The sequence below is a fragment of the Lissotriton vulgaris genome, chromosome 5 (genome assembly GCF_964263255.1).
Source record: "Lissotriton vulgaris chromosome 5, aLisVul1.2, whole genome shotgun sequence".
NCBI classification, from domain to species: Eukaryota; Metazoa; Chordata; class Amphibia; order Caudata; family Salamandridae; genus Lissotriton; species Lissotriton vulgaris.
In genome coordinates this window covers 424,287,239-424,296,862 of record NC_141693.1, presented here as the reverse complement: position 1 = coordinate 424,296,862, position 9,624 = coordinate 424,287,239, and the positions used below count along the sequence as shown (strand labels likewise).

At 50.5% G+C, this 9,624-nt stretch overlaps 1 pseudogene; it reads left to right on the top strand.

Annotated features, from left to right (window-relative positions):
* Window positions 1-316: 316 nt before the first annotated feature.
* LOC147711008 (28S ribosomal RNA) lies at window positions 317-2,880 on the top strand (annotated as a pseudogene).
* Window positions 2,881-9,624: the final 6,744 nt, after the last annotated feature.

Sequence of the window (9,624 nt, the reverse complement as noted above, 5' to 3'; positions counted from 1 at the left end):
CCGCGGAGGCCAATGGGCGTCCCTGCTGAAATAGGGCCCTAGAGCACACACAGGAGCCCTGTTGGTTGTGTACTCCCCATGACTGTGTGCCATGCATGGCTGTCTCTGATGTCTTATGGCTGCCCGTGCTCAGCACATCTGGAACTCACTTCTGTGGCTGGATGGAGAAGGGGCCTCCTGGCTACCCGCGGGTGAAGTTTCCCACCCTGGCCCCCTGCAAGATTCAATCTCTGATCCAGGAAAGGGTGGGCTGTCTTGACCTCAGACCTGCAGCCCAGGGTCCCGTCCAGCTCCCCCATACTTCGGCATCCGACTTCAAGCGCGGATCAGACGTAGCAACCTGCTAAATTGAAGGATATTACTAAGAGGAGGAAAAGAAAAAAACTAGAATTCCCTCAGTAACGGCGAGTAAAAAGGTAAAAGCCCAGCGCCGAATTCCCACCCAGTAGCCAACTCAGGAAATGTGACATACAGAAGACTGACTCCCTGGAGTCCTTCTGGTTGAGGCTCACCCCTAGAATGGTGGTACACCAGTAGCAGCCCCTGGCGTGCCGGGATCAGGTGTTCTGTGAGTTGGTATGCTTGGGAATGCAGCCCAAAGCAAGTGGTAGATAAGCTTCATCTAAGGCTAAATATGGGTGCAAGACTGATAGAAAACAAGTACCATAAGGAAACGCTGAAAAGCATTTTGAAGAGTGAGTTCAAGAGAGCATGAAACCATCAAGAGGTAAACAGGTTGGGGTCTTTGCAGCACTCCTGGAGGATTCAACACAGCGGGAAGGTTGGTCGCACAGGATGGCAGATCACCTCTGCAGAACTATCGTCTGAGTGCACCTGGCCCCTGCAGGGCATATTTCCTCCATGGCAGTGCACCGTGACTGGCTTCTGGTCAACTGGGAAGGCTTTGGGGTGGTAGGTGGCTCTCTGCTCTGGTGGAGAGTGTTACAGCTCCTCTGGCAGCTGCTTCACTGTGTCTGCAGGGCCATGGGCGATTAGACCACCACTGCTCTCCCCCATCGGGGCATATGGCCCCCTTCTCCCGGCTGGACTGTTAACTGGGACGGATTGTGCTCTGTGCATCCCGCCTGTGTTATGCGGCTGGGTGTGGAGGCCCATGCCGGGATGCCAGGGGCAGCAATGTGGGTTACCCATTTGATGCATCTTGAAACACAGACCAAGGAGTTTAACCTGTGCATGTGTATGAGGGCTGAGCGAAACCCTGTGGCTCAATGAAGGTGAGGGCCCATGCACGCTGACTGATGCCAGATCCCACAATGCCCCAGCAGTGGGTGCACAACTAACCCGTCTCACCCGCATCACTGGTGAGGTGGAGCATGAGCGTGTGTGACAGGAACCGAAAATGGTGAACTATGCCTGGGCAAAACAAAGCCAGAGGAAACTCTGGTGGAGGTTTGTAGCAGTCCTGTCATGCTAATCGGTCATCCGACCTGGGTATAGGGGTAAAAGATTAATTGAACCATCTAGTAGCTGATTACCCTCAGGATAGCAGGAGCTCAAAATCCCAGGATTTATCTGGTAAAGCAAATGATTAAAGGTCTTGGGTCAAAACAATTCAATCTATTCTCAAACTGTGGATGGGTAAAAATCCCAGCTTGCTGGTGTGGAGTTGGGCATCAAATGCCAGTACCTAGTGCAGCACTTTTGGTATGCAGAATGCTGCGGTATGAACTGAATGCCAGGGTAAGGAGCCCAATGCCAATACTCATCAGAACCCAGAAAAGGTGTTGGTTGATATAGACAGCAGGACGTTGACCATGGCAGTTGTAATCCGCTAAGGAGTGTGTAAAAACTCACCTGGCAACTCAACCTGCCCTGAAAATGGATGGTGCTGGAGCATCAAGCCCATACCCAGCCATCGCCAGTGCTGACAGCCTTGGGGACTAAGCCTCAACAAAGTAGGAGGGCTGCTGTGGTGCTCATGGAAGCCTGGGGTGAGGGCCCGGGTGGAGCCACTACAGGTGTTTGTGCTAGTAGCAAATATTCTAATGAGAAATTTGAATGGCAAAGTAGAGAAGGATTCATGTGAACAGCAGTTGAACATGGGTCAATCAGGTCCTGATAGATAGGTGAGCTCCATTCAAAAGGGACTGGCAATTTCATCTGTTGCCTTTAGCTGATTAAAAGGGAGTCTGGGTCAGATCCCCAAATGCAGAGTGGCGGCACCCGCATGTCATCCAGTGTGGTAACGCATAGGATCCCAGAGAAGCCAACAGGAGCCTCGGGTAGAGATGTTTCTGTGTGACGGGCTGGGCGTTGTGGAATGGGTTCATCCCAAGAGAGTGGTCCAAGCCTTGGAATGCGTTGCAGTTCTGACAGCATCTGAAAGCTCTAGCTGGTCTTTGAAAATCCAGGGCAGATGGTGTCAATCTTGCGCTGGCCGTACTTATATCTGCAACAGGTCTCCAAGGTGAACAGCCTCTGAAATGTTGGAACAATGTAGGTAAAGGAAGTCAGTTCCATAGCTTCAGGATAAGGATGATCTCTAAGGGCTAAGTTGGTCGGGCTCGGGTGTGAAGCGGGGCTGGGCACATGCTGCGGATGGACGAGATGCCATCCTGGAGGGACGGCAGTGACTCTGAATGTAAGCTGGGCTCTTTTTGTGGATTGCCCCAGCTGCGGTGGTTGCCTCTCCCTGGGACATGGGGGGAAGTTCTGTCTCTTCCGGCACCTAGCAGCAGACCTAGAACTAGTGCGGACCAGGGGTTCTCAGACTGCTTAATTAAAATAAGGCATCGCAAAGGCCCAAATCGGGTGTTGATGAATTGTGATTTATAGAAATAGGCCAAACAAGGTTCTATGATGGCCGTAAGCCTGATAGGGAGAAATGGTGAAGGTAACAATCGCAATTCCAGATGGGGTAGTACCTAGAGATTAAAAACCCTGTTAAAATGCTGAAGGAGTTGCTGTCTTTTTCACAATTCTAATTCTAACAACACAATAAATAACAACGAATCAAATCACACTATGTCACCCTGTTCACCCTCCATACTGAAAAAAGGCGAAGTAACTCTAGACCTTATTGAAAGCATCAAATTTATAGCTTCTTCATTCAAGAGTGACATTAAGACTTGAAAACTTACCTGATGTTTATGAGGTCAACGATAAACTCGATATCAAGAAAAGTAATTTCTCAAAAAAAGTCACTTATTGGGTCCACCCCAATGATAAATATATATGTGATTTATGTGGAGACATAATGGGAAATTTCAAAGGGCTTAAAAAGAATGTCTCTAAAAAGTATAAAGGATTCCACCTAAAAAGATATAGTTAAAAATGTGACAAGGAAGCTAAATTACACAACATTGCATGCCACTATGAAAATGCAAAGGCAGAACATAGAAAGGAGAGCTACAATTCCTCTGTAGCTTCTGTGACCTCAGAATCAGAACTAAAATTGGAATGTCACATGTGCATGGCATGCACATCCAAAGCTCAAAATTATGCTAGACCCGCAGCTCTAGCAAGCAGCAAACCATTGAAACTATGGTCAAAAAAGGAATTACTGTTGCTAGCTGAATTTGAACAAGTATACAAAAACAAAAGAAATATAAATGCGCTCATGGTTCCACATTTCAATAATAAAAACAGAAAGCAAAATGCAGGAAAAAGAAGAGATAGAAGGGATAAAAGCAAAAAACTGGCAAAGGATGTACTGCAAGCTTCCAACAATACTGAAAGTGACTCCAACAATGAACCTGAAATCTCCAATCTCAGTGAAAACAACACCAGTAAAGCGTAAAGACTTTATCAATAGAAAGTGTGTGCCAAAAATCACACATTTTGGTGATCCAATGATAGAATATCAGAAGTTCAGAAATACTCAAAAAATCCAAATCATCACAATGCAGCTATGGACCTGATGGATGAAATTGTGACTTATAGCTCAGAAAACACCAGTGATATAAGTCCTATGCCAGTCAATCGCAATGACACTCCACCTGAAACTGGTAATAAGCCTATGAGTACTGCTCAAGAGGAGCTTTAGAATGTCCTAGTTCTGAGCAACAAACCAAAAAAAGACAATGAAACTGAAAGGCTCAATAGAATGCATAAGAAAAGATATCTAAAAGCAAAGGATAGCTATAATACCAGGCTATGTTCAAGAAATAAAAAGACAATTGCTAGAATAATCACTGTTGGTGCAAAACATGCCACTTACTAAATCACTGCCAATGATATCTTTCAATACTACAAAGATAGTGTAGAAAAAGAGAGCAAGAAAAACCCAAAACGTATCTGTATTGAGAGAATAACAGAAGAATAGGATATTGAAAAACTTTGCAAAGAAATTTCACTGCTTGAAATAACTGAAGTGTTCGAAGATATAATAAAGCAAGGGGGCCTGACAATATTAGCTTAAATGGTATTAGGTTCACAATAAAATATTATCGAAATGGTTAACTATCAGAAGAATCCCCTCATGTATAAAGAAAAACCGTTCAATCCTAATTCCAAAGTAAGGGGCTCATTAGGATGGCGGACGGAAGTGCCTCCGCTGACCCGAAGTATGCGGAACATGCCTATTTTCCGTGCGCCCGTCGCGGACACTCCGTCCGCCAAATCAGGATACGAAATACGGGCCAAAATCCGTCCGCGGCGGTAGAACACGGTCCGCCGCACCACCACACCCAACCACGCGGCGGACGTAACCTATCCAGCGACTCCGCCGTACGGACTGACGTCTAGGACCGTCCTCCAAATCAAGATGGGGGAAAATACACATAAAAGCGCTGCGGAAAGACAACCTGCCGGAACACTGCGGATGCCCCACAGCGACCATACCCACCACTAGCCGCTCGCCGACATGGACCCTGCTCTACACATTTACCCGATACTCTACGCGATCCAGTACGTCCTAGTCTTGGCCCACCATCGAGGACGACGCAGGTAGGCTACAAACCATTCCCTGTCTGGAGAGGAGTACCTGAAGGGCCGTGACGTAGGGAGGGGGGAGTGACATGTCCCGGAATCGACATATTCTTGTGTACGGCAACGCCTCCAAGGGTCGTGACCCAGGTAGGGGGGAGTGACATGTATCTGAACCCACCGCCCTCAAGTAAATACAAATCCACACCAGCATCACACACGCAAGGACTCCGACAACCCACGACACATGATTGACAATTTTATTTACGCATAATCGGAGTAACATCACAGTCTAGGATCGAGCATGGGCAGTGTGGACACCAGAGCAGGTACATCAGAGGCAGTACATCAGTATGAGAATAGCAACAGGGCAGTGTGGACACCAGAGCAGGTACATCAGAGGCAGTACATCAGTATCAGAACAGCAACAGGGCATAGTGGACACCAGAGCAGGTACATCAGAGGCAGCACATGAGAGGGGCTAAGTGCACCAACAGTCCATGGCAAGGCACAGGTCCATCAGAGGCAGTACATGAGAGGGGCTAAGTGCACCAACAGTCCATGGCAAGGCACAGGTCCATCAGAGGCAGTACATCAGAGGGGCTAAGTGCACCAACAGTCCATTGCACTGAAAAGGTCCATCAGAGGCAGCACATGAGAGGGCATACAGCAGTATCAGAACAGCAACAGTGCATAGTGGACACCAGAGCAGGTACATCAGAGGCAGTACAGGAGAGGGGCTAAGTGCACCAACAGTCCATGGCAAGGCACATGTCCATCAGAGGCAGTACATCAGAGGGGCTAAGTGCACCAACAGTCCATTGCACTGAAAAGGTCCATCAGAGGCAGCACATGAGAGGACATACAGCAGTATCAGAACAGCAACAGGGCATAGTGGACACTAGAGCAGGTACATCAGAGGCAGCACATGAGAGGGCCTACACCAGTATCAGAACAGCAACAGGGCATAGTGGACACCAGAGCAGCTACATCAGATGCAGTACATCAGTATGAGAAAATCAACAGGGCAGTGTGGACACCAGAGCAGGTACATCAGAGGCAGTACATCAGTATGAGAATAGCAACAGGGCAGTGTGGACACCAGAGCAGGTACATCAGAGGCAGTACATCAGAATAAGAATAGCAACAGGGCAGTGTGGACACCAGAGCAGGTACATCAGATGCAGTACATCAGTATGAGAATAGCAACAGGGCAGTGTGGACACCAGAGCAGGTACATCAGAGGCAGTACATCAGAATGAGAATAGCAACAGGGCAGTGTGGACACCAGAGCAGGTCCATCAGAGGCAGCACATGAGAGGGCATACAGCAGTATCAGAACAGCAACAGGGCAGTGTGGACACCAGAGCAGGTCCATCAGAGGCAGTACATCAGTATGAGAATAGCAACAGGGCAGTGTGGACACCAGAGCAGGTACATCAGAGGCAGCACATGAGAGGGCACACAACAGCAACTTACATCACACTATCAGGTGGATTGCGTGAAGTACCCGCATCGGACAGACTGCCAGCACCAGAAACCGGAGTGTGACACACAGTCACAGATGTAGTGACTGACACGTGAGCCACAGACCCAGATACACTGCCAGCACCTGATACATGAGTGTGAGACACAGCCACAGCCCGAGTGACTGACACATGGCCCATAGACCCAGATACACTGCCAGCACCTGATACAGGAGTGTGAGACACAGCCACAGCCCGAGTGACTGACACATGGCCCATAGACCCAGATACACTGCCAGCACCTGATACAGGAGTGTGAGACACAGCCACAGACCGAGTGACTGACACATGGCCCATAGACCCACATACACTGCCAGCACCTGATACAGGAGTGTGAGACACAGCCACAGACCGAGTGACTGACACATGGCCCATAGACCCAGATACACTGCCAGCACCTGATACAGGGGAGTGTGAGACACAGCCACAGACCGAGTGACTGACACATGGCCCATAGACCCAGATACACTGCCAGCACCTGACACAGGAGTGTGAGACACAGCCACAGACCGAGTGACTGACACATGGCCCATAGACCCACATACAGTGCCAGCACCTGATACAGGATAGGTCTCGACTGATACACTGCCACTAACAGACACATGCGAGTCAACTGCACCAGCGCCACTGGGACCACTGAAATGATGTGCCACAGGGCTGTATGGTCCAGGAGGCAGGGTGGCTCTGGGAGCGGGGGATAGTTGCAATTGTCCCACATCGGATTGTGCATGTGTCAATGCTGTGTGTCTACGTTTCTTTTGGACATGTGCCTGCACCCTGGACAGGACAGGACTGACAAGTGGGCGGGACTGAGAAGAACTTTCACCCACCATGGGAGGTGCATCTGCTGGGGGGGGAATGCTCTCTGGGGACGTGCTGGAGCCTGCTTGTTGTTTGCTGTGTGGCTGCCTTGTGGCCTCTGCAACATGTGTCATGGGGGATGCCACTACAGGGTCCACCTGCATCCGTCCCTGACGGGCCCTGATGGGAGTGGAGGTAAGTGGTGACTCCACTGCGGAGACATCTGTATTCCGTTTCCCAGAAAACAGCTGCCTCAGTGCATCAATGGGTGATGTATGCCTGTCCCTGACAGTGCCACTGTCCATGGGAGATGCCTTGGGCCTTGGATGTTCCATTTCCGTAGGAGTACTGTTGTCTGTGGACTTTCCCTGTTCCCTGGATGGTGCCCTGTTCCAGGCAGCAGACTTGTCGTCTGTGGTGTACATATCCCCAGGACACACCTTCTCCCCGTGTGTGTCCCTGCCCCTGGGAGTGTCCGTGCTCTTCCTAGGTGTGTTTGTCTTGTGACTGTCCTTGTCCCAGCCCTTGGGAGTGGCTCCTTCCTTTCTAGTTTCCCTGCCCTTGGTAGAAGCTCCTTCCTGCCTAGTCTCCCTGCCCTTAGGAGTGGCTCCTTCCTTCCTAGTTTCCCTGCCCTTGGGAGTGTCTCCTTCCTTCCTAGTTTCCCTGCCCTTGGGAGTGGCTCCTTCCTGCCTAGTCTCCCTGCCCTTAGGAGTGGCTCCTTCCTTCCTTGTTTCCCTGCCCTTGGGAGTGGCTCCTTCCTTCCTAGTTTCCCTGCCCTTGGGAGTGGCTCCTTCCTGCCTAGTTTCCCTGCCCTTGGGAGTGGCTCCTTCCTTCCTAGTTTCCCTGCCCTTAGGAGTGGCTCCTTCCTTCCTAGTTTCCCTGCCCTTGGGAGTGGCTCCTTCCTTCCTAGTTTCCCTGCCCTTGGTAGAAGCTCCTTCCTGCCTAGTCTCCCTGCCCTTGGGAGTGGCTCCTTCCTTCCTACTATCCCTGCCCTTGGGAGTGGCTCCTTCCTTCCTAGTCTCCCTGGCACTGGGAGTATGCGAGCCCTCAAGACATTTATTCGTCTTCTCAATGTCCTCGTCCAAGGTAGTGTCAATGGAAGTGGGAGTGAGGCTTGCCGTGGTAGTACCTTGTGTGTGGGATGGCTGTGCAGCATGTGTAGCCATTACACCCAACCCCTCTTTTGCTTCACGTGTGTGTACTCCACTATATCTGACGTTGTCCTTGTGAACAGATTTAGCTGACCTAGGGGATGGGGTCTGAGGCCTCCGTGCCTTGACGTGCTGGCTGACGCTGCTTCTTGTGCAATAACCTGTATTAGAGTCCTGGTCAGAATATTCACTCCCCCCTGAGACATCCAGTGTTGTAGATGGTGGAACAGAAGTACCACCCAGTCCATGCGACTGTACAATGGCAGACGACACACTGTTAGCCAATGGCTGCAGTGTCCTGTGTACACCAGCCAGATCACCATGCATACCTTCCATGAATGCCACCACCTGCCCCAACTTCCTATCGTGGTCTTGGAAAGCATTTATCATATTGGTCTGCCCCACACACAGCTGTCGCAGCAGATCAACAGCCTCTGCACAAAGTGCATTTTGGCTCACCGAGGCTGGGGCAGCGGTGCCGACACCGAAGGCCACTCTGCTCCCCCTACTCCTGCGTGCACGAACAGTACATGGTGCAGTTGGCGGCAGGGTGGGCCCTGTGTGCTGTGTCCCGACCGAAGGTGTTGATTGCCCACTCCCAGTCTGTGACAACAGTGCTGACTCACCAACACTGTCGGAAGATGATGACGATGTTGTCTCCACATGCGAGTCCTCCGGGACGGTCCTGTCCCCCTCTCCGGCTCTGGCCCCTTCGGTGTCAGTCTGCGTGTGCGCGACGTCTGATCTGGATGCATTGCCTTCTATCATCTCCGCCGTCTGTGGCTGAGTGCCCTCTGCCAAAGCTGAAATGCACAGGAAATTGGTGTAAGTCATGGGCACACTCACGTACAGTACTGCTACGGAATCCCTAAAGCCACTGATGACAATGTCCATCGATCCCCCAACCTGCACACGGCCCACCCCAACCAGTCATCCTCACAGGAATTAAGTGGCGTTGGCCGTAATACATGTACAGCATGCACACTGGGCATGAGGAACTACATCTGCACACAAGTGTTGCCAAGGGGTGACGGAGCACTACAACATGTGCATGAAAACTGAACTGCTTAGCGGGTGGCGTCTCAACATACCGCATCGGGAAGTGACATTTTACTGCGCCAATGTCACCAACATGCCATTGGAACGAGCCTCACGATCGACGGAAGTCCCTAATGTGTGTGGGCAACAATACATGCATTGCACTCACAAGCAACATACACTGACAGTATGCTTACCGCCACATTGCTCTTCATCCACAC